The sequence below is a fragment of the Struthio camelus genome, chromosome 7, assembly GCF_040807025.1.
Source record: "Struthio camelus isolate bStrCam1 chromosome 7, bStrCam1.hap1, whole genome shotgun sequence".
Classification (NCBI taxonomy): Eukaryota; Metazoa; Chordata; class Aves; order Struthioniformes; family Struthionidae; genus Struthio; species Struthio camelus.
The window spans coordinates 2,492,814-2,520,453 of record NC_090948.1 but is presented as its reverse complement, the minus strand read 5'-3'; the positions used below and the strand labels follow the sequence as shown (position 1 = coordinate 2,520,453).

Below are 27,640 nucleotides of genomic sequence, written 5' to 3'. Positions count from 1 at the left end.
GCACCTCCCATGGTTTTGTAGCAACAACAATCTTATGATAACAAGGGGATGGGTATCTTTTTTGCAATCAAGATTCTTCTTGATATGTAAATTTATGCTTCGTTTTATGTATTATGTATGGAAAAAATTAAAATAATTATTTCATTTGAGTAATGAGCCTTAAGTGTTGATTTAGGTTTCAGAATTGCAGGAGTGGACCTGCTGAAAATTTGATACCAATAAACAGAGGGAATCCACCAGCACATAGTAAAACAATTATATTCTCTTTGGAACACCTCCTATTCACATATTTCAAATTCAAGATACAAACCAGGGATGGAGAGAGCGCTTGGGGTTTGTGCAATTTCGAATTTTGGAGAAGAGTAAATGGCTATTTTTAAGGCAAAAAAATCCCTAAGGAAAACAAGCAAACTAAAAGTAAATTCAGTGGCTGTAGAGAGGCCCAAAGTCGAATGACTATGTCCATGCAAGCCTCCAGTCTCGCAAGACACTTCTCAAGAGAACCCTGATTTTCCATTTCCCTTGGGGGAGTGCAGCCACTGCACGAGCGGCTGATGCACTTGGGTGCATACACCACGGTGCAGCGGGGGCCGGGCTCCAAGGGAAAAAAAATCTCAGCTTGTAAGTAGTGTTTTGCCTTATGACTCTTTGGACAAAACAGGAATTTGCGTTTGCAAATGCTACAGTCGTTATATGTCGTATCTCGCTAGGACTTTCTTGAAAAGTATCCAGTCCTGAGCAGAATGGAGATTTCTACCTACCTCATGCAATACCGATACTCACCACTGAGGCCTTTTCAAAGCCACCCCTCAGACGCTGCTGCCTAAGCCCATGTGTGCCCACGTCAATGGCCATCAGCACTTGCAAAGCCAATTTGCGCCACGAGCTCCAGGAGGCCATGACAGCTCTTATGTCCCATAAAGACAAGAAATCTCTGCACTGAATTTAAATAAATTAAATGAGCTTATTTGAAAAAAACATTTTTTGTTACTTCTAATGTATTTTTTTGAGTTTTCAGAACATCCCAATACTCAAAATGCATTTATTTTTATTCTCAACCTTGGTACAAAGATAATAAATAATTAAATTCACAAGTTATCAGCCCATTCTGCAAGAATGTCTACAGATCAGAATTATTATTTTCTTACTAGCTTTAATTAAGGTAAAAGCAAAATAATCTGCTTTGCTCCTTCCATTACCAGAGGAAAAATTAATTTGATATTGCTTACTGAATTTGAATTAGCCTGCAACTGGACAGCACCTCTGAGTGATTTTAATCATTCATTGTAATAATAAAAGTTTGTTTCCTGTCAACCAGAATGGACTGATACTTTTCACATAAACACAAAGTGAAGATTTGGCCTTATTTTCTCCTTAGACAACTGCTTTCTCACTTTAACTAGATTTCACTACCATAAACATAATCTTGCTGCTTCTGCCTTGGTATCTGGGATATAAATGGCAAATTTATGTAGGAACACACAAGAGGGAACTGCAATGTAGATCAAAGAGGGTGATTTTTCCCTGTTTCATCTTTCCTTAATCAGGATACTCTCCAACTTCTAGAAAGTCTGTTAAGTATTTGAACATCATGTCTCTCTATTAAACTGTGAAAACTCTAAATTTAGTCTCACGCTTGAAGAACACTGTTGTTTAGTGCTAATGTCTCCCGTACTCATACGCTGCGATCCGTACTGGTTTGCCTGCGTTTGCACTGGACTCCGCTGGTTTGGGAATTGTGTGGTTTATGTTACCCTGGGGCCACCACAAAGATTTGTCTGGCAACAAGCAAAACTGCAAATAAAAAAATAAAGCTGCAAATTAAAAAAAAAAAAAAGTAAATAAAAAAATAAGCATATCTGCTCTGCACTCTTGTAAGCCATGACTTTTCAAAGTGATGCGAAGGGAAGCACCTGCCGCTGCCCCGTGAGAGCCTACTCGTGCACGCTCCCAATCCCCTGCTCAGAAAACCTGGCGCCTGCAGCCGGGGCATCCCGCACTGCTGCCAGGGACGGAGGCGTTTAGGAAGGAAAGTGCGTTAGTGCAGATGTGGCATCAGCGCTGGCAGTGCAGGGCAGCCGCCGCCGCCATCCGCTTCCCCGAGGACGCGAGGGTCCGGGCTCCAAATATCATTAGGAGAAATTTCAAGCACAGCTTTACGTTACATATACACGTAACATGCAGCACTGACATAACTATACAGCACATTTCTTCAGGTCTTTAATCATCAAGTTGTATTTTGTCTTCTTTACTTATAGGTCATTTCTTTGACAGAATAAATTACGATTAGCCCCTTAGTTTAAATGTAATATTTAGCAGAACTGTAGTGTCACTGCTCTCTGTATTCTTTCTTTCAGTATTTCCCTTTCATTAAAACTGCCTTTGAAATCTTTTACCCTCTACTATATCTGCAGCCCAGTGAGGACTCTCTAATTTCTGAAGTCCTGTCTGTGTTAAAAGAAAATGTGGAGGCTTGGGCTCCCACATCGTTTGGTTTTTTTCTTCTTTTTTTTTTTTTTTTTTTTTAAGGATAGCGAGATCACTGTACTTCTAATGTACAACAGGCAGGGTGCAGACAGCAAGGATACTGCATATGCAGGGAGATTTTTAAAGGCAAACCATGTGTTTTCTTGGAGTGTAGTTCTTGCAGTAAAGGCCAAAGAATAAAAACAAATATAAATAACTCTTTTGTTAAAGCACGTCTCTTTCCTATCTTGAAGATTGTATGCATATGTATGCATATAGATGTGCACGTACGAAAAATTTGCTCCGAACAGAGATAACTTGTGCAATCCAACGGGCTCAGCCCTTTTGAACATCACAGGCTGCGCTGGGCGACTTCCTGTATTTCTGCATTATTTCAGCTGCTCCAGAAAACTGTTTTGTGCTTGAGTCCCTTTGCTGCTCGGAAGCGTTTGCAAAACGCCCAGCCGCCATCCCCAAAGCATGCCGTGCCCCAAGCTGGGGGCGGCCAGCCCTCCTATCTGCAGGGCGCCGCAGGAGCCCGTCTCCCGCTGGGGATCCCGCAGGAGTTCGGGGCACACCGCAGGCAGCCCAGCTCCGTTACCGCCCTGCGCCACGTCCCAGCTACCACAGCTACGCGCTGGGTGCACACGAAGAGGCACCGCGTATTTGTTAATGGTGACACCAGCCCAGAAGCAACAAAAAAATCAGAACTGACCAAACATTGCGCTGCAGGGAACAGCCTCACCTCTTTTTTGCTGTTCTGCTTTGAGCCACACAACGCCGGCGATAAGGAGGGTCGTAATCAAAAGTGTTAGACTTGCCAAGGCAATATTTCACTGGGCTGAAACATCTTATTACATAGCCAGTGAGATTGTTTAAGTGCTGAATATTTTGCAAGTTAAATCTCTACAAATATAACTGCAAAATGTATAGAGAGGTTAGCTATAATGGTTAGCAACTGCCAGCTCATGTCCTATGGAAAACTAAAATTGCATCAACGTTTTATAAAAATAGGAATTTAAAGCAGTCTGGAGAGGGTGAGATTAGAATGCTGTTGGACCAATACCATAAAACATGAAAGATTTCATACTACCGCAATAATTCTGCTACTCTGACGCAAAGTTTCCTTAAAAATGTGCATCTGCATTGCAATGTTTAGAGGTACTTGTGAATCGTCATGATACATTCCCCAAAATCAGAGGGTCTCCTTTGGACAGTGGCTCTTTTTCAGATGGGAAACTTAAAGAAAAAAAAGGGTTGCTGCTGTTAAGGTAGGACCTGGTGTTCCTTTGCTCGGCAGGACAACAGAATGCCCACGAAAAAGCAGCACCGTAAATTTGAAAGTTCTGTGGAAACCGGGAAACACAATCCTAAATGTACAATCCTGTGGAGGCAGAGCCACATCCCAGCAGGGGAAACTGGCCTGGGGTATATAAAGTTGCAGCTCACCCTCCCTTCCCCTTTCACACCTCCTGCGCCTCTTCACGTCTCTGCCCCGGAAGTCCCAGCAGAGCAGGATCTCCAGCTCGCGGAGGTGCCCAGCCCTCGGGGTCTAACCCACCCCTTCTGACCTCCTCAGATCATAAACCTGCAGCAGATCCCATAAAGCCCTTTAGGAACTCAGCTGTCTGATTCCCATCATCCAAGGCCAGGGCATAGAAGAAAAAAGCAACCAGGGACTGTAAAATACCTCTTAAAATTTTGTAAAAGATTCTTAAATGGATTTCGAAAGATCAGCCCCGTTGGGAAGACTTTTAGAGGTTCTCACACTACATTTTGAGATGCAAACTAGCTAGAACATGGCTTGCTGTTGTACAATTTTGCATGAAATTGTACACAACAGAGCAAATACGACTTTATCTAGCTTTCAAAGTCCCCTTTGCAAAAAAGATCTCACGAAAAAGAGGAGTGGAGAAGTAGAGAACTTTCCTCAAAAAACAGCTAGAGAATGAAATTTCCATTGTAAGTTCCACAGCAATTTGTAAATAAATACACCTAGTAACTAGTAATTAACATTTTATTAGATAAATGACTCATGCTCGCTAAATTACCATGCATAAATATGCCATTAATATGCAGCAGAACTTATAGTTCAGAGCTATCAGCAATGTAAACATATGTTCATGCCCTGTCTCAGTGTAGTCAGGTATCTACCTTCCAGGAGTGTCTTGCAAATATATCGATGATGTGGGGGGCTTAAAGCTGTAAGGGAAAAACCACGTCTTTTGACTGAGCTTAATCTGATGATGGGATGAATTTACTTAGGTCCAAGAGAAGACAGATGCACCACTGCTGAGCGGCTTTGTTCACTGCAGGTTACCGATGGGCAGGACGCCTGACGTGTCTCCAATGGTCTCTCCACGAAGGGAAACGAGACTCTCTAACGACGAGAGAAGAATAAGGCATTCAGTGCACAGATACGCGTCTGCGTGCATCCTAGGCAGTGCACATCCAAAGCAAGCCAATTAATACCACAATCCAATTGCAATAAGCAGACCTGACCTCGGCCCGTACGGGTGAAGATACACCATGATCTGTATCCCTTGCAAAGAAAAGCCTCCCTTCCTTCCTTCCCTCCCTCCTTCTGCCCTACAAAATACTTAATGTATTTAAATGTATTGAAGTATTAAAGTATATTTAAAGTATTTAAATGTTTTAAATACTTCTGACCTGCACTCAGAATGGAAAGTCTCGTATTACCAGTTTGGCCCGTTATTCTACATCCTTATATAATAGGATGGTCTTCATAATAGCAGCGCATTTTGCCATCACTAATGACTAAGCAGTGAGGCTGAGATTTGCTATTCCCATTTCATTGGGGGAAAGTCGAAACACAGAGAGGTTAAGTGCTCTGCCCACGCCTGCCCGGGAAACGTGTGTGGGAGCAAGCAGTCACTTGACTCCGAGGTCGAGCTCTCCAGCCACAGCACCGTGCCTTGTCCTGAAGAGAAATATGTGCTGAACTATGACTGACTGCAGAGAGATTAAAAAACACACGATTACGATTTGTTACTCACAAATATATGAAATTAATTTCCTTTATGTGCCTTTCCTCCTGTCGGTTAGAAATATCTTTCCCAGGAAATAAACAACAGCGCTTAGCATTTGGCTTTTATCCTGCTGTCAGACTCCCTGAATATGTGACTCCAAGGAATTTCTATTACTACATAAAATATGACATGGGTGAGAAAAGGTTAACCTGGACACCTCACAATCCCGACCTTAATTAATGCACATTTTTAAACCACCCAAAACCCAGCGACTGATAACAGGGTGATGGCCAGATAACAGGAAGCACAAGAGATTAGCAGGATGTTAATTCAGAATGGACCGTCTTTGAAAAGACTGTTTATACCTCCCTATAGTTTTCAAAGTGAAGTTAAAGAACTGTCGCTTTCTTCAGGAGCAACCTGGGTCTCCACAGGCAGCTGATCTTCCTCAGCATCTCTTACTCCTGGCACCCGATTCCTTTTTTATCCCATAAAGGCATTAAGAGATGATTAGAAGGAATGGAATTCAAGACTTACAAATTCTTTCCTCTGGAAAGTCATCGCTTTAGCCTCTTCGCTGGTAAATATAAGGGGTTGTTCATAATGCAAAACATAAAAGTTAGGTGCAACTCTACACGGCATATACTGGCAGGCAATTATTAATAAAAGTCATTTTTAGGAGGGCGTCAGCTAAATGCAATTGCTCTCCAGCTTCAGTTGAATGATGCTTTATTATCTTCATTATTTAATATTTATATTAGAGCCATGCCCTTGGGTCTCTGCTGGAGTTTGGTCCCTGCTTTCCAAAGCGCTGCCCAAGCGCACACGAAGGCGCAGTCGTATCCCTGAGGAGTTTGCACTCCAGGAAGGAGAAGAGCGGCACAGTTTCATCGCTGATTGTCTTAAATTGGTAACACAAGTGACACCTAACGGTCCTCAAGCCAAGGCCACCGTGCCAATTTCTTACGTACAGACACAGGCAGTGAGGAGAGACCTGGAACAGCTCACACTGCCTCTAACTTAAATATGCATCTGAATCAAAACATGCATTTCATTGTTTCTTTGGGCCATGATAACCTTTCTTACCTGTTTTCACTGCAAAGTTTTAGAAAAACTGCACAGAACTATTCAACGCAAGCATAAAGCTTTGCTGCTAAACTACCGCATGCCCTGCACGATGCAATATCCAGGCCCGTTTACCAGAGCTTACCTGGGAACTGACTGTGCTACCTCGAGTCCGATGCTGCTAGTGAGGCCTTATTGAAAAACTTACCTTAAAAATCTCACAAAGACTTGTATTTCAGAAGTGAGGGAGGAGGGAGGGGAGAAAAACGCATCTCAGGTTGTCTGAGTGCTTTTCCAAGCTAAGCAGGAAATTTGCTGAATGCTCAGCAAATTTGCTACGTACAAATAACGTGAAGTACGCATATCTGGGAAGATGTTTTCCATAACAACGTTCTGCGAAATTGCATTAAAACTCAGATATTATCCCCAGTTTTGCAGAATTGCCCACTTAGACACCAACAGCGCTATTAAGCATCAAGAAAGAACCAGGCTTGTTACAGTAGCTTTATGAGAGCCAAGGATCAAATATTTTTTCACAGTTTTATGTGGATAGTTTCATGAAAATTGATCAGGTCTAAAAAGTCACAGTCCAAATGAAGCTAAGGTTAAAGATAATTTATACATGATATTCCTAATTTTATTCTGAGCCCTTTTATTACTATGTAGGCCTTTATGACTTTAAAGAAAATGTCAGTGGCAGCAAATGACATTGTACTGAATAATCTAGTTATGAGGGAAAAGACATTTAAAACTATTCCATATCAGCTTGGCTCTATTCTGCTGAACTCACAGTTTTATCCTATACAGTTGTCCAAAACTCCTGTCTGTATTTTTAAATCCTCTTCATGGTTGCTTTACTAACTGATATCTGATTTTCTTTTGTTTTTAATTCTTTATGAATTTTTTGCTAGTCTCTTTTCTTTTTTAACACGTAATCCTAGGGTATTCAGCTATGACCTCACACGCGTAGGGGCTTATCACCATGTGCCTTCCCATATCAGTTATCCAGCTGAGTCCTGAGTGTCTAGGACATGTGAAAATTAAATACGAACTCCATACACCCACTCCAGGAGCAGAGTTATCCATTGGGAAGCGCGGAAAAACTCCAGATGTTTTGTGCCACCAGAGGAACTTCATTTGTCTTTGAGAGCAGCTATTGTATTCAGATTAACTTCACAGCAGGAAAATCAATCCCAGACATGTTTCTGCAACTCTTTAAGTGGACAGCCAAGATATTTTCTGAAATAGTTGTGCGTGTGCCGTTTGGAGCGGGGATGGGTTTGGCACACGGCTCCGGAGCTCCCGGAGAGCACCAGGAAATGCGGGAGCACAGTTTCAGCTCACCCTTAGATGAGGCCAAAGAAGGGGAAAAGGGAAAAAGGGAACTTGTCCTGCGTCAGTGATGTCCCGGTTGCACCGTGTCCCCGCGTCCGAGGGTGTGGGAATTGCTTTGGTGTAGCTGAAAGAGGAACACAGAAGTCTGGCATAGGTGCAGTTCCGTAGCTGTCAGAAACGAACCTTAGACGTGAATGTTAGTCGTTGCACGGATTTATTGGAAGGAAACAGAGTTCATTAACTAAGGACTATTTCCATATAGTTATGTGGGAGTGTTTTTTCAATTGCTTTACAAAACCTCCAGTGTTTAAGAGCTTGCTTTTTTTGCAATTTCTTATAAAGGGAGAGAAATTAGAATTCTTATCATTTTATATCAGTGTTTTTAAATTCTGCTGCTATCTGAATCAGCACTGCTCCCCGTCTTCTAGATGCTTATTTGAGAGGCAACTGTTACCACGTGTCATAACTGTGTTCATAGCTGAGGAAACACCTTTGCAGGTGCAAAAAGAGCCAAAGGCTGCAAGAGTTGCAAGGCTGGAAAAAGCAGGTATTTTACAGTTATGTCACGAACAAAGAAGATGTAGAATTGAAATATAAAATTTTCCTGTGTCTTAAGTGTAACACTTGATTACCTTCGAAAGCAGCTAGAGTCTTGTGTCCATGCACAAGATTTAATCTAAAATGTAGCCTTGTTTGAAAAGTGATTAGGTAAAAATGTCATTGATTTCTGAAGCAGATCTGCTCACTGAGGGTGTGTTTTCTTGTTTTTTTAAAGCTGTGGCCTCTTTTTTCTTGATATTGTGGTTTAAATCTTTTTCAGCAGGGTCCATATTCTGCTGTCATGGTGCAGTAAGAGGAGAACTTGTTCCGACAGGTGCAAAGCCAACTCTAGGCTGCAGGATTTGGCCCTCACTGCGTTTTTGAGTGCATCTATCTTTCCTCATCACAATCCTTCATGAATACTTCTAATCAAACATCACTCACACGAAGCAAGCTTTTGGGTCAAATGACCACCCTAATCCGCAGCAGTCTGTCTAGCCCTCAGGGCGTGAGATGGCATTTTGGGAGGGGGAAAGGCTGGTGACCACCTCTCATGCAACCTGCCACTCAGGACAGGAGCTGCTCAGGGAAGAGTGCGTGGTCCTGCTTCTCACCACAACGTCTATAAAGAATATTTGATATATAAGCAATACTGTGGAGGAGTCAAATTCTCCATCCACCTCAATACTTTGGGTCTTGTCTTCAGCTGGGTTTCCAAATGCTTCCAAATAAAAGGGAAGAAATCCGGCTTAGGTCAGCTACAAGATAACCATAATGAATGCTCCTTCCTAACTGCATTTTTTTGCTGCCTTTGAGTAAAAAAAAATATATATATATATAACTATGAGTGCATAAATATAAATATATATGAACGCACAAATATAAATATATTTAAGTATATAAATATGATTGTATATGAACATTTTTAATGTAAATGTGAGTTTATGTATGTTCTGAAACGTGCATCCTTTAAAAAAGGCATTTCCTGGATGCTATAATTAGGGGTGTTCTCAGTATCTGCCTAAATGCATGTAAACATTTACTAACCACTTCATTATTATCAACTTATTTCTTCCAAGAATTGTAAAGATTAAGCAGATGCTTAATAAATCTTGAAGAAATTGTCAAATCTCACTTTAACTGAACAGGATCTTTTAATACGATTTTTAAAGAAACAGAAGATACCAGGGACACCGTAGGAGGATCCTGTAGAGACATTATTGATCTTTGGAGCTTGACCACCTTAATGATTGCCTTTCATAGAGGCTGGAATATTTTGTTCCTTGTCTCGTAGAAAGAGATATCTTAAAGATAAATACAGTGGATGCAATAATCTTTTTGCAAAAGTTTATAAAGCCATTGCATGGCCTATGTTAGATGGGAGGAGGATCATTGCTTATTGCTTTTGCTACAGAATTCCTCCAAATTCCTTCTCGTCCTTGCTCACAAAGCTTCAGAGAGGGCAGGGCCCAATATCAAAGGCTATAAATCAGGGCAAAAATTAAGGCAATTAACACAGCACTAGGCGCAGCAAATGTGGCTGCACATTTTCATTCACTTGCAAGACTGTGGCAATTTGATAGATAATAAAAGTTCATTCATTCCAGTACCGGGCACATGATTTGGAAAGAATCCTTCAAATTCATTGCACAGGCCAGTTTTTGCATTTTTTGTTAGCACAGTATCCTTTGCTACAGCGATATGGCAATGGCTACAGCGATATAGCCCTTTCCCATTTCAGGGTCTGCAAAAGCCACTAACCAGCCCCTCACCAGTTGCTGTTGAATGCTGGCTGAGACTCCTCACAAACACCTGATTTACTCTTTTTTGAAATCATTTTATCTGTTCGTACGTGCGATCCTTGAGAGTCTATTGCAGAGAAATCAGCACGTATGGTTTCATGACAATGCTCTACATTTTCATCCTGAAAAGCACTGCATGATTAAGGGAAATAGTGGCATTTTTTTAATTTCTAAAGCCTAAGCTTCCTTGACCTTCTTTTCTTTCTTTTTCTTTAGTGCCTCACAGTATTGATACTGCCTTTCATTTGCAATAAGAGGCACCACCACTGCTCCGAATGAAGCTATGAAACTTCCTAGGAAGTTAAACCAGCTGGCTGGGGAGGGCAGGTATTGAGGGGTGCCAGCTCTTTATTCCTAGTTTCTTCCAGGGGTATGTAGACATAGGCTGGCTTATAATCATGCAATGGCAAATTAGCAAACTGTAACTCACATGACAGATGATTTTATTGGGAAAAAAAGACCCAAAGTAACCCAAGCAGAGCTGGAGCGTTTGGCAGGAGATAAATATAATGGAGCACATCTGGATCCATGACATCCGCGTCATGCCGGGTGGGGAGCGCGTCCCCAAAGCACCTCGTTAGAAGCGCTAGCGAGCGGCTGGATTAATGGTGTGGCACACCTTTCGCTGTGGCTAACGAGGAGCTCCCACCTTACCTGAGGTTTTCCCAAGCTGAAATCACCCAGATCGCTGCGGGGTCCCAGCTGCCTCGGGATTTCCCGCTCGCATGGACAGCGGGATGCTCGGCAGTGAGTTCTCGCTAGACCAGGAACAGAACCCAGTGCATTTGATATTTTTTAAAGAGTCATTTTACGCTTTAAGTCACAGATTCGAAGGTTTTGGGTTCGCCCCTGGAGTGGGACGCAAGCCCGGCGGAGAAGCCCGCGGCACGAGCCGAGCCGTGAAACCGGCTCCGTGCGCTGAACGTCTCCTGATGGCCGGGGAGCGATACCCCGGCACCGATGGCAAGCCGAGCAGCTGCATCCTTGTGCGCCGCTTTGAAAAATTAGGGGCATTTATAACGTCTAATATGTTGCAAGCCAGGATGATTTAACAGATGGTTTAAAAAGAAAATCAGCACGTCAGGCAAGGCCCATTGTGTAGCTCTCTGTAGATTTCTATAGAATGTGAGAGTGATAAAAAATGTTTTTCTTCTCTGTTTCAATACTGAAAGATGTTAAAACTTGAAACCTCGGGTGAAATTGCCTAATTACCCTCGTGGTGTCAGTGGTCCAGAGCGCTGGGAAATTTCAATTCCCTGCAGAAAGGGGTCAAACAGGGAACAACCAGGACACTTTTTAAACTCTTGTTAATGCCTCATAACCTTTAATGAATAATTTTTAGTATCATGGCCACGCTAACCTCACTCGAAAGATAGTAATATTTACCTCTTCATAGCAGCTCCTTAATTCGACGCACAAAGAGAAAAATATAAACATCTTGGCTTTCCGTGCCGTTCTCCCTGCTGGCAGAATGAACGATAGAAAATCCTGCTTTCCAAATGCCTGCGCTTCTGTAGTGGAATCGAGCTATAATTTCTGTGAAATTGTAAATTTAGGATGCAAAATTGAGTTAACTTTTTTTACACAAGTATGGTAAACTGGGATTTGCCCGTACTATGCATTCAACAATTACCTTGTATTTTTTATTTTAGAAAGAAGAGTTAATACTTAAAGTTGCCCTTTAATACTCATTTGAAAACACTGATTGAATAATAAGCCAAGCAGCTCAGTGTATCACATCTCTATTAAATTCTCTTGCCTTTTTTAAGATTAAAAAAAAACTTTTTTCTTCCTCTAAATGCAAATCTTTCTGTGTAACACTGTGCCTAATCTACTACAACTAATTAATCTGTTTGAGCTGATGAAATGTTACCTCTGCATTTTTTGTTCCTTGTATACAATTATTGTAACAGTGGTGAATAAATCAATATTCCCAATCCAACTGTAAAAAACAATCAAGAAAAGCAGTGCTTCTCAGGGAAAAAACACCAAATAATATTTATTAACTCTGTCTCAATCCACAGCAGAGCCTAATACCATTCAAGCATTTTCTGCAAGTGTAATAAGCAAACTCAAATACATGATGAAAGTGGCACATGCCAATAATTTCACCATTTTACACTGCAGAGTAATTGAAGGATTTAATGAGAAACAAACCAATAAAAATAAATAGACCATGCTAGAGGAGGAGAAACTGATCTAAAATGGAAGTTGCTCCATTGTGAGTTTTCGAGTTTTTTGCATGGTTTGACCTGGAAAAAAATGGTGTTGGGACGACCGGCTCTTTAAATCTTCTTATTTTACATTTTGCAATTTGATTTCAGAAGAGGAAAATGTCACTTGTTTTTAGCTAGATGAGATTCTGCATTGGAAGGCTCCCCTTTTCCTGCCACTTCCTACAGATCTTCTATTTTCCCACTGAATTATATGATGAATAGCGTCTTTCTGGGTGAAGTTAGAAACTGTTCCTGTTGTATTGGTATTTATAAATAACTCTGAAAAAGTCTAGCCTTTTAAATAATGGCACAGAGCACTTCTGCTTCTAGAAATGTCTATAAATCACCATCTTCATGAAAGGAATTCTGATTACAAACAAACTCCTTTGTCTCAGCAGAGCCCCTCAATTCCCGCCACGTACGAGCCTCCCCTTGAAGGATATCCCCGGCCTTCGGGTCCATACGGCACAAGGAACCGCACATGCTTGGAGAGCAAGAGTGTTATAGTCCTTCTGATAACGTTTTTGATAACCCCAGAGCCTGATCAAGCTTTCAATGGGTCCGACCTTGCAAAAAATCTCATAATTGGATTTGGGTTAAGAAAAAGACTCAGGCTGAAGAATTTTGATCCACGCTTCCACCACCCCGAAGTCTGGTGCCACAGCACAAAAAACAGAGGCTCCTGGAATGGCCACAGCTCTTTCTGGGCTTGATTCTGGTAAATCACGAGGGCAGACACGGCCCCAAAGGAGCTTGGGGTGACACTTAGCGAGAAGAAGTTCACGTTCAAAAATAATATCCTAAAACTCCTAGAGGGACAAAGGCAAACAAGTAAATTGTTAGTAAAGGCAAACAAGTAATTCGTTGTCTCCATTTGAAAAGTAAATATTTAAATTCTACTTTCGGTTTTGGTGAAACCCAAACTCGTGAGAAGCGCGGTACCCGAACGGGCCGCTCACGCGCGAGGAGCGTGCGAGGGGCAAAGACAAGCCTGCTAAAGCGGCTTATTCAAAGCCCTCATTTTTGAATATTGAGCACCGCATACCTGGTAAAAGAAGCAATAAAACACAATCTCATCTCTAAGGGCGATTATTTCCAGCTGCATTGTTTTGATGTTTTCCCGTGTATGCACTATTGAAAACACTCCCTCGTAATAAGTTATTGCTTGGTGCGGTGCTCGGGGAAGGAGGCAGAGGGCAGGTTCACGGACCGCGTGCGGCGAGGTCTCTCCCCAGGCAGCCGCGGTCCCGGCGCAGGGCGCAGGTCGGCGACCCTTTCACAGACGCCTTCGAGTGCTTCCTTGAAGAGTATTGACCGACCGAAGCATTTTATTTCATATCAAGTTCAAATGTAATGTCTTTATGAGCATAATGCACAAATCAATGAATCAGGACTTTCAGATTATTTAGATAAAGCTGGGAGCCTGCAACATGCACCCAGGTCTCTTTTAAACCACTAATAGGTGTCAGATGAATACTGTACTATTAACCAGTCAAGCATTTTTTGAAATTGAGTCCACTAACAGAATATTTTCTCTCTCTTCAGCTGGCAAGATAACTAGTTTTGCCCAGACAATGCAACAGGAATTGTTTTGTCTCCTTCGGCAAAGAGCTCGAGGCTACAAGAGTTATAAATCCCATATTCCTCTGTTTTCACACCAGCAAACTTTGTTGTTGTTGTTGCTGTTATTATTTCAGCAACGTGCAGGACAGGGACTCTTCCATACTTGACACAATTACAGAACAAAAGAGACTTCCCTTCCCCATAAACCTAACAGTACCTCTTTTCACAGCAAATTCAGTCCTTATTGCAGGTAGGTTTTAGCCTGTATTACTCTCCTTGGAAGCACTAGGAAGTACGAAGTAGACATTTTGTCTCTTTTCTGGGGTCCTCTTACTTCTGCGTGAAGAAGTCCAGGTGTCCTGGCACGCTGGAGGGGCCACAGCCCCACGTTCCTCCCCCGACTCCCTAACCGGCCACGCGCAGGACGAAACAACCAACGAAAGAAGACGGATTACAGAATAACAAGTTATTGCGGTACAGCACAAGGTCAGTTGTACTCTCAGTGCCAACAAGTTATAAAGGTCTCATATTTTTGGCAGGAATGCCTTACTATTGAAATATAAACCATCATGTTCTGGATATTAATGTTTCTGCAATGTTTTAACAGACCTTATTTGGGGACTGGGCTGAGTATATGTTCACAGGCTTGCTTCTTGTGCTAGGTACTTATTTTTCATGACCCCAACAGGCCAAAAAAAGAGGGGGAATTGCTGTTATGTCAAATTCATGGAGGCACAAGCATGTGAGAGGAAGGAGCTCAGTATTGCTGTCGCTCCAGCGGTAAGGAGGGTGGCACAGGGAGCTCGGCTTCAGGGTTTCGAACACCGAGACACCTTCGAGTCAAATTTTTAGATTCTGGCGTCCTCAGCCTTGCTCTTGCTCTTTCCCCAGCCGCTTTCCGAGCAGCCCTAGCCGGGGAACGGTCGCATCTGCTGCAGATTGGTGTTGCTTGGTGTTGCAGCGTTGCCTTTTGCTCGCTTGCTTTTATCAACGGGAATAAAAAGGAAAGTATTTCTGCTGTCCTCGTTGTCAGCCAATACGTGTAAATTCTGGCTATTATGGGAAAGCAGAAGTGTCCTTTCATTACCAACCAGAATTTCATTTCGGGGCTCTACTGCATCCTCGCATAAACCTTTCTCGCGAATGCCAGTGCAAATAAGTATACTGTATCTCTTGAATGTTCATTTTTCAGTCATATAGAGAAAGATTGGCGGCTATGTTACACACTTCCAGTGTAATTAGTCTTTTTTAATGAAATGGACCCTAGATATATTCCACTGTGGAGCTTCAATAATAGAATTTAAGTGAAAGTAATTTCAAAGTGCAACAGTAGTTTACATATTAGTTATTGTATAAAGAAAAAAAAATGCTCTGCTGTTCTAGGTTAAATGCAATTAACATCCAGGCCTTCTGTGAGACTCCTGGGAATGAATGATTGGTTTGGCAGGTTATTTCTCAGATTTTGATAAAAAAAAAAAAAAAAAAGAAAAGAAGCCCCACATTATTCTAACTATATATCCTTGCTGAAAATATTACAGCACTCTCTAGATTCAAGACCTCAAAGCAACTTAGTAGAACACGTGTATAAATCAAGAATATTTACTAATTAACTATGACTCAGAAACTCAATTTTCACTTGAATTGCTGCCTGTAAAATATTGCATATAAATAAAATATTGCAAGCCCAAGTAGATGTCAATTCCCTTCCATTTAGCAATCACTGTAAAAGGGATGGGAAATTTTCTATTTGGTTTGGAAAAACACAGTATCCAAAACCCCAGCATGGAAAGGAATATTGTGGTACTTACAGAGAAACATATTCACAGCTCTCCCTTATTTAATATAGCTGTATCCTACCTCCAGTAAAAAGCATGGTTTTATGAGAAAAACAGAAGGTGTTGTTACAGAATTGTTGTAAAGCTGTTAAAATGTACCAAGAAGGACTTTTCAGTTTTGATTGTTTTCTCTTTTTGTCTTTAATACGTACCTTTTTAAAAAAAAGCAATTTAATTCCTTTTCCCATTTGAAAGGTTAAATCTCTCACCTCAAAATGTTTCTACAAAACCTAATTCTACAGTTAACTAGGATTACAACCTATTTCAGCATTTATTAGTTAGTTTGATGGGTTCTTCTTGCAAAGACCATCACACGAGTTGGCCATTCCTAATTCCATAGGAATGCTTAGATCAAATCCCCTTATTTCAATGTTTTCATAGGGAAAAAGATGCAATTTGTGCCAAACACAAATCTCTGCCATCCCTAGATCTGTTTTCATTGGTTTTGGACACTTTGTGGAATGAACAAATAGAGTTATAGCCGCCTTTATTCCTTCACAGGTATGCTGCTGTCTCAGAAACATCTTCACATGATATCAAACATGTACATATATATAGGTGGCACACTGACTTATGGTGCGGCAGTGCTGGTATTAACTTTGTTAGGTGCCTGGTCACAGCAGCGTACAGTGCAAATGAGACAGAGCAAGCTCCGTTCGGCGACACCTACACTACTTTAAGCATCCAAACTAGCACACTGAATGCTAAATTGCAATGTAGATGGTCCTTCACAGGCTGTTAAACACAAAGATACAACCTCTGCCTCGTGAAGTCCCCCAGATACAGATTGCTGGAAGCCGGCAAAATAGTCAGGGAAAATCTCTCTGTGTGCTCCCTGTTCTTATATTCTTCCTTATGCATCAGCTATCAGCCAATGAGACAGGATATTGGACCAGGCGGATTATTAATACAGCCCACTACAGCTATTCGCACAGCGTAACCAGAGCCTTTTACCTTTAGGAAACTGCAGCGTGCACTGTATTTAACACCTACTGAAATTAATAGAAATTTCCTCACTGACTTCTGTGAGTTCTGGACCGCTCTGTCAAATGGGTATTTTCACTTTGACTTTTGGCCATCTAAAAAATTTAGATTTCTAGTCTAAATTAGTCATCTGAAGCATAAAGAGAGGTAGATACCTCCACAGGACAATTAATCTCATCTTTAAAGAGGTGAATAAAATGGTGTCACCCTCTCTCCACCAGCTACAGAAAGATGCTGTCTGCAAAGCCTAAAATACATATCTAACTTGCAGCAGGCTACAGTAAAATGAGACGGCTCCCACCCCCGGTGGCAGAGTGGGCAATAGTGGTGATAGAGCGTCCTGAACTTCATCATTTCAACAATGAAGAAATGAAATGCTGAAAGGGAGAAACAACCTGTATATAGGCCTAGAAAATTCTCCAGAAAAGAACAGGTTGGCAGCTCCAACCAGAGCATGCAGGTTGCCCTTGGAGCCACTGCAGGTGCAACTGAATCTCTTCGAAGCTTTCTAGACCTCCAGTTTGTGCCAACCCCGTTTTGGGAGATCTGGTAGATTAGTTTCCATTACCTTTTATCACCTGGACCTTCAGACAGAGGCTGTGATGACACAGGCGTGCAGGCAAAACCATCACCACAGGCTTATTTTACCAGCACTGTGGACCGCCTCCTGTGACTCGGGCATTGTGGCAGCACTCGTCTGCGCAGGGGTCGTCCAGGGCACCTGGAGACCTAAACCTCCTTATTCTGTTACACGTCTCAGGCTACTGAGTGTCTTCAGAAAATGCTTTTCAGGGTCCTTGTTTATTTTGCTGTTATGTTTTGCTACAAGAAATTACACTTAATTATGTTATAATATTTTCAGTACTATTAATGTTAATATTAATGCGTTGAAAATCATTTTTACTTAATTTTTACTGGGTGTTCTTGTATAATTGATAGGGAATTTGTTATTAAATCTTTTATTTGACTGATTACTTAATCATTCCCACATGGTTATTGAAGACAATCTTACATATAATTAATTTCACTAATAGAGACTCCCCATGTTTTCCTTCCTAGGCCAGTGTCTGCACGGTTATCATGTAATTTAAGGCTTTCCTGGGGCAGCTTTAAATTATGCACATATTTATATTAATTATATATGGCCAGATTCTGCTTCCTTGTATATAATGCCTATCACCTCCTTGTGTAAGTAATTCCTCTGAAATCGATGGAGCTACTTACCCACTGGATCAATGTGATAAAAAGTGGTGGGAAAAGGGTACAAATTTGAAGAGAGAAGGAACTCCAGTAAGTTGCTTTCCTTCACTTTCCTTGAGCGCAGGCCTCCCTGGGTATCTCGTGCCCTCTCGCTTTCATAGCGTATAACCCAAACAGGCTGGTATCACCCGATCTGTCACCGTTTTGGGATCAGGATTACAACGGCGCAGAAGACGATGGGGCGCCGTGAAGAGAGTGCTCACTGTCGTTTCCTATGAAACGCAAAGAGGCAGGGAGCAATAGAAGACTAGGGGCCGTCTGGGCAGGGAGCAAATGATGCTCGATGTCACGAGGAGGCACACGGTCATCAGTCAGGCAATTGCAATGCGTTTGAGTGAATGCATTTGATTGAAGCCATGCAGTGGATGCCAATTATCGACTGCCAGCGACACACTGGTTTTTCACATTGCATGTTTCCTCCCGGACCAAAAAGCAGAGGCGTTGCAAGAGAAAAAGAAGTGACCGCACGAGAGGCAGAGGCCCGAGGAATTACCAGGACGAGCGTCTCCCCGCCAGGCTACAACTGCATTTTGGTGACAGCAGCGGCAGCCAGCTCTGCAAAACCTCCGGCCGGACTTGCGACGCGTTAACTTCCAATTTCCAGGCTTTGCTCTAGCAGCCACATTAAAATCAGCGTCCCAGATTTTGCTCAGTGATGTTGAGTCTATTTTAAGAGCTAGCTGGGCTATTTTAAAGCTTCTCTTCAGCAAGAGGTAAAACCTGCTCGCTTCACTTGTTTCAGCAGAGCTGCTGAAGTTCCTCTGGTTGGGTTTGGTTTCCGGGTCTTCCCTCAGCCACAACCACGGCACAAACATGCTCTCCACACTCCTGACACATTGCCACACTTCTAGTGATCGAATTTGCTTAACTTATATGAGCATTTGTGTTTCAAAAACCCAGAGAAATGTTCAAACAAAGCCACAAACCTGTAACCAAGATCATCACCTGTGTCCTCATTTCCTACTCCCCAAATTTGTTCTTCAAAGGTCTACATCTACACACAGATGGGCTGGAGTCACAACCCCAACTCTGGAACCCAAACTGGAGACGCGTGTGGCAGCTTGGGTCTATTTTGGCAGAGGTAAGTGAACACAGGGCATGATCGGGATCAATTTAAATAACAACGCGGCCTGAGGAAATGCACTGAAGTCAACGGGACAGGGCACGGCGCTTCGAGTCCAGCACGAACTCGAGTCATTGCAGAGTCAATGCCGTGGTAAGAACTTTAAAAATCAATTTATTCTAGGGGAGCTGAGTGGAGTATGAGCTGCATACAAAAGAGTGGCCAAGATAAGTTCTTTTAAAATAGAGGCTCTTCCTATCTAACATTTTAAGCTGCCCTCAAGCAATTCTCTGCCACAGAGCAGTATTCCTGAAAAATGGTCTTATGAGCACAACTCTGCGCAAGAACAGCCAGAGAGAGTGTTTGGTACCTCTGGAAAGACGCTATGTTCCAGTCCCCAGGGCTCCAAGGAGATCTGAGGGGAATGTTTAGCTGGTAAATTTTAAAGACAAAAACCAGCATAAACCAGAGCCCTAACGCATATTTCCTGTGCTTTGGTATTTCAATTAATTTAGTTTGGGGGGGGATCCAGTGAGCAAACCATTCTGGAAACTGAGGTCTGTGAGAGCCCATCTTACACCCTGTTACTCCCAAAAGCTCTAAGACCCGGGGGCAGCATCGCGTCCACCCTGCCATGCCCACCCGTTAACGCGGGCATTAACCCGCATCCCTCCCCATACACTACTTAAATTCCAAAACACCGACAAACTATAACTCACTGGGAGCCATTTTAAATTATTATTATTCAATGGCTTGTAAACTGTACCTCATCATTAAAGAGGACAATAAATAAAAATAATGACTAGCTTTCAAGCCAGCAATGCGAAGAACATACTTTCCTGCGGAATAGTTGGTTCATTTTACTGTGCTTTAATTACAGCAAAACCCATCGTTTAATCGGCGGGTTTAGAAAATAGCATTTGGGGCCACACATCAGGAACCGACGGCAAGCTCGTATCTGACGTTGCCTCTGCCCAGTTCCGTCATTACATAGACTGCGCTATAGGTTGCCAAAGGAAAACAGAATAGCCCCGCCGATATTTGGCTGTACCGAATCCCGGCTCTGGGCTACGCATCCCCAGATAAACGCCGGCAGCCTGGAGGAAGAAACGGGGTACGTGCCGACGCCGGGGAAAGGGTTAAGGCCGGCGGCGGCCAGGCGGGGTGGCCACGGGGCCGGCTCGCCCGTGGTCAGCTGCAGCCTCTAATTCCATTAGGGTGCGAGATTCAAATGCAGAATTGGCTGTTGCCTACGCAGAATTATGTTAAACATGGCCCAGACTGAAAATCAATATTCTGCTTAAGTAACTGGCCCTCCAGTAATTTAATGAAGCTAAATTGCATTACACGGAGGTAAGGTGGTGGGGGACCATTTTGTCTCAAACCTTCCATTATACAGTGACTGTACAGCTGTATGCCTAAAGAGAAATTAAACACACACACTCATTTCTTCTTGAAGTTGGAACAGTGTTTTTTACACTGGATTACTTGTCTCCTTCCTTAATTTAAAACTACAGTAAATAATTTGCAGCCACATAATTAGGAGTGAACCACAGTCTCATAATAAGAGGGAAAAATGGCTACTAGAGTATTAAAGGATTTTTTTTTTTTACTTCGCAAGAAAAAAATGAAAAAGGACATTAAATGCTAGATCTGTATTAAAAATGTAATTCTAAAGGGTTTAAATCTATGACATGTCTACACTGAATTAATTAAATTCATGATCTGATCAGGGACTGAAAAGCTACCTTGGAGCTATCTCTTAAAAATGCTATGTATGTACATGTCAAAATAGGAATTAAGAAAAAAGCACGCCTTTGATTTATTGGCAATTCATGCATGCCTTATTGTGCTTTTTCGCCTTGTAGTAGAAGGGAAGTCAAAGTTTTATAAAGCACCTGAAACCTCCGCTGTACACCTCCCGATTAAAGGAACTTTCTCATATAACACGACTGTGCCGAAACTCCAAGCCAGCCACCATGAATATTATCATCATGACATCCATGACTACATAACGCGCGTTAAAACTGATTGACAAGAACAAAGAGGGTACAATTACATTATGCAGTACTTGTTCTGCACCCTCTTTTATTTATTATTCAGCTGCAAAACTTGAACTGGAAGAAACACTTCAGAGTTTTGTGTCGAGGAGACAGAATTAAATTGACAATAATTCTGCGCTGTGTGGTATGAAGTTATGCTGATTAGAGATTACTTCCCCCTAAATCATTTGTCACATTGCCTCATATAAGGGTAAAGCAGACTTCAACCACGTGGAGCTGGAGCGGGATCTTTGGGGAAATGCCGGCAGTACAGTACGTATTGTTTAAAGGGAAAAGAAGTGATTTGCATGCTCGCTCGCTATTTTTCTTGCTTGTCCGACTACCAGAATTTGCTTTTTATACGTAAAAGGCAGTTATACAAACGTAGTCCATTTACACCAAATGTAAAGTGAAAACAGAGACATTTAAAAGCAAATGTCGATTGAACAACTTAGACGGCGTTCCCAGTCTGAAAAAGGTCCATGAACGCTGGCAAACCGCGAGCTGCAAGATGCAAAATTAGCAGCAAAAGTGGCAGCAGTATCTCAGGTATGTCAGGTCGGGTCGGGCTTGTCCTTCTCAGCAAACCACTGCAGCTGAGCACGCAGCAGAGCGACCCTTTTAGGGCTTCGTTTTGCTGCCGGTTTGGGAATCCTGTTTGAAAGCCACCCACTGTCTCTCCTCTCAGCTCTGAAGGGTGTTGGGGTCGGCTGCTTAGCGCCACACTCACATTTTAATGCCAGATGCCACTGAAAGACAGGAGAATCAATCAAATATATTTATTAGGTTATTAAAAGGAAACTCTGCCACTATCGCTGGACCAAGTTTTTTAGAGACCGCACAGAAATCCCCCAAAACCATACAACTAGGAGCCAGGAAGGATCTTCCTCTGCTTCCTCTTAGCGTTTCGGAGGAAAAGCGAGCGTTGCTGATACCTGAATATTCAAAAGATCAGCAAATCGGCTACTCAGCTGCGCTTTTTCCTAACTTGCGGGCTTATCCCCACACCACGGTCGAAGAGCAGCGTGACATGGACGCGGCAGGTCCGCTGGGCTCCTCCCCATGGCCCGGGAGTGGAAGTCACTGATTTTTGGAGTTGCCACCACACTGAGATGTCTTCTGTGTGTGTGTGTGCGCGTGTGTGTTTGTGTCTCACTGCCGTCGTTCCCACGCAGAGCAGAGCTTACCTGCGGTTCCCGCGGGGATGGCACTATGGCTTGGCCCTGCCGCCACTGCAGTGCGCGCGAGACGCACCCTTTATGTTAAATGATATTTCCTCTGGGATTTTCATTAACGTTCTGGCAAAAAAAAAAAGAGGCTGGTTTTTTTTCTCTAAAATGCCTGTGCTGATGAGTGTACAGTATCCCTTCTGGTCATACTTACATTTACTGTTCTGATGATGTTAAATTCTACAAATGAGAAGGGTTTCTAAGTGTTCCTTTCAACACGGGCTGCTTTTCTGTTTGATTTCTGGGGCCGATGGTGCGTTGTCAATGCTGAATGCTGGAATTGTTGTTGAGCAGGCACAGCTGGATGAATTAAAGTCTCTCCAGTAACTCAAACCAGAAATGACTTCATCTCTAAACTTTCCGTGTAGCACAGGTCAGAGCTCTGAGCGTGGACAAAAATAATGGGGTTACCAGAGAAGTAAAAAAGGCAAAAGTACAAGTCGAAGCTGCGAAGGCAGCGTGCAGTCGCCTTGTGCCTCTGCGGTGATTTCGTGCCGTACGACCGGGACACCCCGTCGCAGGCACGAGGCCCAACAGCGACATTTGATAAGGAATCGTATTTTAAGTCCAAATAGGATATCTGCCTGCATGCGGTTACAGAGGTTTGTACAGTTATCCTATTAACCGCTCATTTAAATTACCTACTGGGTATCCCCATACGTAACCACTAACGCCTAGCGATACAATCCATTAATTTATTCAAGGGATTTTGCAAATAAAAACCTTGAACACAAACATTTCCCCGTTATTCATTCAGAGCCCGGCACAAACACCGAAGCGTTTCCATGCGGCCAAGGCACATTTTGAAAGGCAACATATTTAATTAGCACGAAGCAATTTCTAAAGTAAACACCACAGGGGCAGCGCAGTAATGAGGCCTTCCCTCCCGCTCCCCGCAAGGGTTTGGGGCGGGCAGCAGCGCACGCCGCTGCCCCCCGGCCTTTTTTATCCTTAAAACAGGCTGCGCCGTGTAGCCTACGCAGCCCAGAACCGGACCAGGTCACCAAGTTCCCCGTTCCTCCCCGTCCCCTGTCCCCTCCTGGCGGCTCTTTTTCCCCTTCCAGGCTCATCCTCATCTTATTCTGGCCAACGGCTGTCGGACCAAATCTCTGCAAGACGTCTTTCCCCTAAAGACGCCCGAAAGGCCCCGCACGTCCCGCGGTTTCTGTTCCCGCTGGGGGCGGCTGGTGGGCTGGCGAAGCCCCGCTCCGCGTCCCGCTCCACCAGCGCGAGCAGCAGCGCTTCGCCGCCGCTGCTCGGAGCTGAGTGTCAGGCAGGCCTGCCAGCAGAGGCGTCCGCGCACACAGGTTCCCAAAAAACAAAAAAAACCCCATCTTCCGGGTCGCACGCGTTGGAGGCTCTCTAAGACTCAATGCTCTACGCTGAAATCGATGCGTTTTATCGACAACGAGGAATTCCCGAAGCTTAAACTGCGACCCGCTGCTTACGTTCCCGGAGCAGCAACGTCGCATAAATACAGACATCGGAGTTGCTTTTTAATGGCCAACTACAACACCCCGTAACGAGAAAGCGCGTTTCTAGCGTTTTGAGCCCTCGCTAGGCGGGTTCGCGCGTCAGCCTGCACGCTTTTGGCTCTGCATTTCTGCACTTCAGGCGAGTTAGGGCAACCTTACCTGCCTGCGAATTCCTTTACGCGGGGCATTATGCGGCGAAATACAGGGCTTTTGCAGCAATCGCAAGGCAGCATTGAAACCATCAAGGCAGGCTAATATTCACACGTGCAGGAAAACGTGTCAAATCCCCACCAATAACTCCGACCTGCTGGCTAAGGGTCACTCCGTACTTTCGGCTTGCTTGCCGCAGCGAGGGCAGAAGTCTCCTTTCGGGAGGCGCGTTTCACTCATCTCCCGCTTTACTAGCCCCGGCGGCTTCCCAGCGCAGCTCAAATTGCTGTTTGAACCCTTTCCAGAAGTCCTCAGCGCTCGCCCATAATTTTTAAGGCCGGCGGGGGATTTGCATGTTGCAACCGCGCCGGCACCGCCGCAGCCCTTTGTCTTTTACCTTCCTGCTGGCGGTGGGTCGTCAGCGCCCGTCTCCGCCAGCCCTTGCGCGTTTTTTCCTGCTCCTTTGCCGCGCGCAGTGCTTTCAGCGATGCTCGAAGCCCGCTTTAGGGGAACGCTGGAAGGGCACTAAGACGCTGGCGACGCAGCAAGCGGAGGGGCGATGCTCCTGCGAAGAAGCCTCGCCGCGCTGGCTGCCTCGGCCTCCGTGCTGCAGCAGGCCTCACCGCCTAAAAAAAAAAAAAAAAAAAACACCACGTAATTTTAAGCTTTACGCTAAGACTCGCTCCTTCAGAGCCCAGTAGCGTTGCGCTGAAATTTGTTTTTTAATTTATTTCGGCAACGCTGCGCGCTCCTTGCAGGGCTCGCCCTGCCTCGCCGCTTAGCGCAAAGGCTAGTCGTTCGGATGGCCGAAACGCGCTCGGCTAACGGGGGTATGATAAAGGCTCTGGTTAGCTTGCTCGTCGGCCCCAACTTACGTGTTCTTGCTAGTAGCGATAATTTTGGTTTTACGCGGAGGGCGTCCTGGAGCCGTCGCCTGGAAAGCAGGCGGGAGGGATGCGCTGGCCCTGCCTGGGCGTCCTGCCGGTCTGCAAAACGTAACGCGGTCAACGTCCAGTCCGTGCACATGGCACCCGTGACCCCTGGGAAGCAGAAATGAAACAAAACGTATTCGGCAAGTACGTTTTGGAAAGCTCCAGCGCATCGAAAGAAACAGCACTTTCCAAGCACCCTTGGAAATTTATGGTTTGTTTTACCTTTAAATTAGTCTTTGCATTTCTCTCACTTGTGGCGGACGCTGGAAGCGCACGCTGCTAGCCTAGAGCCCAGCTGCAGCTTTTGCAGCATCTAGAAGCAAAGGAACAAGCTAAAACAAGGTGCTCGACAATTTTTGGCACAGTCCAACCGTGCAGCATCAGTCAGGGAAACTGCCAGGTTGGAAGTAGTGAGGAAACAGTTCTTAAAAAAAGGCCGGGGTGGGGGGGGGACATTAAGGGCCAAATCCTGCATTCCTCCTGCATTCCAAAATTGTAAAACTGTAACGAACGTGAATTTTACCCCTGCAAGGTTTGTGAGATCAGATTCTGTGCAGCGACGACTCTCTTGGCGTTTCCACTTAAAAATTTTATTTTCAAGGCACCATAATTGTATGTAAAGTTTTTCTTGGATCTGAACAGCAAAAAACCCTAACACGCCAAAGGCTCAGCCTGGGAGAAACAACTGATCTACTTACCGACAGAAAGATATTTTCTGAAGAAAAATCTTAGGGTTGGATACTTTTTCCATTCTTACCCCAAATTGCCTTGTTTTTAAACTCACGTTCTATCATCTGCAGAATTCAGTTCGGTGTAAATCTCATTGATTTCAGCCTCAGTTTATTCTAGGGATAAATGTGATCCCATTATTCTATTACAGAGTATATAAGAAATAAAATGTAGATGACAACTTTATCACTTAAGATGGCATTCATTACACATGTGTAAGGATTTTTTTTTTCCTTCAAGAGGAGTTTCATTTGGATTTCCAGCATATAGCCGCGCATATATACAGCAGTCAAAGAAGCTATAGCCTGTCATTTCAATAAAACATGTATGAAAGCATCCCTAAGCACCTCCTGACATGTCAGGAATATACGGTGTAAGAGTGCGTCCATGTCAGCAGTGACAAGCTGAACCTTAATGGCTCTAAAACAGTCTTTATGGTTTACTGTATCCGTAATCCATTTTATAATGAGCGCTCAACTAAATGCAACGGTTCGGAGAGCTAACTCTGCCTTTTAACTCACCCCGAGGTGCCTAGAGAAAGGCGAGAAGCCCAAATTGTGGGTGATCCTTCCACAGCAGTGGGACATGCTGAAATACTTAGGCACGACAGACAAATTAAGAGTAGGGCTTTAGTCTAATCCTTAAGTTTCCGTCTGTGGATTTTAAGAGACACCACTATGGCTATTCTACTGTAGTTTGGGGGGAGGCTTTAAATTTTATCGAGCTGGCATCGCTACGGACTTTCGAAACACCGGGAAAGGGAAGCGGCGCTATCAAGCCCTGATGGAAACAGTCAGTGTTTGGACTTGGAACCAAAGCAGAGCACGAGGCTTCCCGTCGGGATTTCGTCCTGATCCTGCCCTCTTTATCCATGCACAATGACAGCAGTAGCAGCCAAGAGCAGGGTTTCTGCAGCTGACATATGTCAGCAGTGGGAGCCATCACCCGGTTTGCAGGAATTGCCTCGCACCCCTCGTGGAAGCCCCAAGCTCAGCGCGCCCCTCGGCGAAGCAAGCCGCTGCTCCTTGCAGCGAGTCCTGTCCTGTCCAAAGTCAGGTCCAGGCACCTATTTTAGAGAGAGGCCACGTGAGGGCCAGGTTTCCACTGACGCAGCTCGTGGCAGAATTGGAAATAAAAGCCGGGAATCCCCAGCTGAATCCCATTTCCTCGAGACGAGCGCTGAGCCGTACTCCGCTCCTCCGGGGCGCGTTCGGTGGAGAGCCCGCACGTGGCGTGGCGGCAAGCCCAAGCACCCATACCCTACACCCATGCATCTGTGCTTTAAGTTCTTCTTCTCTCAAACATTAAAAAATAAATAAAAAAGTTAGTAAATATCTGAGGTGGAGGCCAAGCTTTGGAGCAAGCCCATCTCCTTCCAAGCCCCACGTCGCGCTCACGTCTCTCATGCCTGCTCCCCGGGTTTCCTCGCTGGAGAACCCAACTCCACTATATGCGGGCGCGCGCGCACCCAACCTGAAGGACGTCTCCACCGATTTTTGCCCCCGAGACAGAAGAGGGCTCAGAAGAGGCCGTCCCCGGGGTGGCCGGCGGTGTGGGGGGCTCCCACCAACCAGCAGGCTGGTGGCTTGGGAAGCCCCTCTCTGGGGAGGAAGAGGGAAGACACTAGAAACAACCACTTAACATCTATTTAGAGCCTGGGAGCATTTGTGAAAGCCGTCCCCATTACTGTTGAAAAGATGCAAATTTGGTGAAATAATCAGCTGTATGGCTGCAGGCTGTTTCTCAAGTACCCTGATGCTTTACAGGAGCGCAGGTATTAGTGTAAGACACACAGCAAGGCCAGGTTCATGTTGCTCAGAGGTAGCCCCTAACCAAACTCCACCAAGTGCTATAAAACAAGATTTGTTATGCTGGAAAGCATTGACAGTTCATCCAATAAAGCCCCAAAAAACAGAACCCTTAAGGCTGGTTCCAGGGGTGCAAAAAGCACAGCTCACAGGCAT

General features: G+C 44.1%; 1 long non-coding RNA gene across 1 annotated transcript; it reads right to left on the bottom strand.

The window, feature by feature from the left end:
• Nucleotides 1-21,206: 21,206 nt before the first annotated feature.
• Nucleotides 21,207-24,565, bottom strand: LOC138067883 (uncharacterized). The gene is made up of 4 exons (XR_011142321.1): nucleotides 24,025-24,565; nucleotides 22,545-22,772; nucleotides 22,349-22,459; nucleotides 21,207-21,910 (listed from the first exon to the last, which is right to left on the bottom strand). It is a non-coding gene; the product is annotated as an uncharacterized lncRNA (long non-coding RNA).
• Between the last annotated feature and the right edge of the window lie 3,075 nt (nucleotides 24,566-27,640).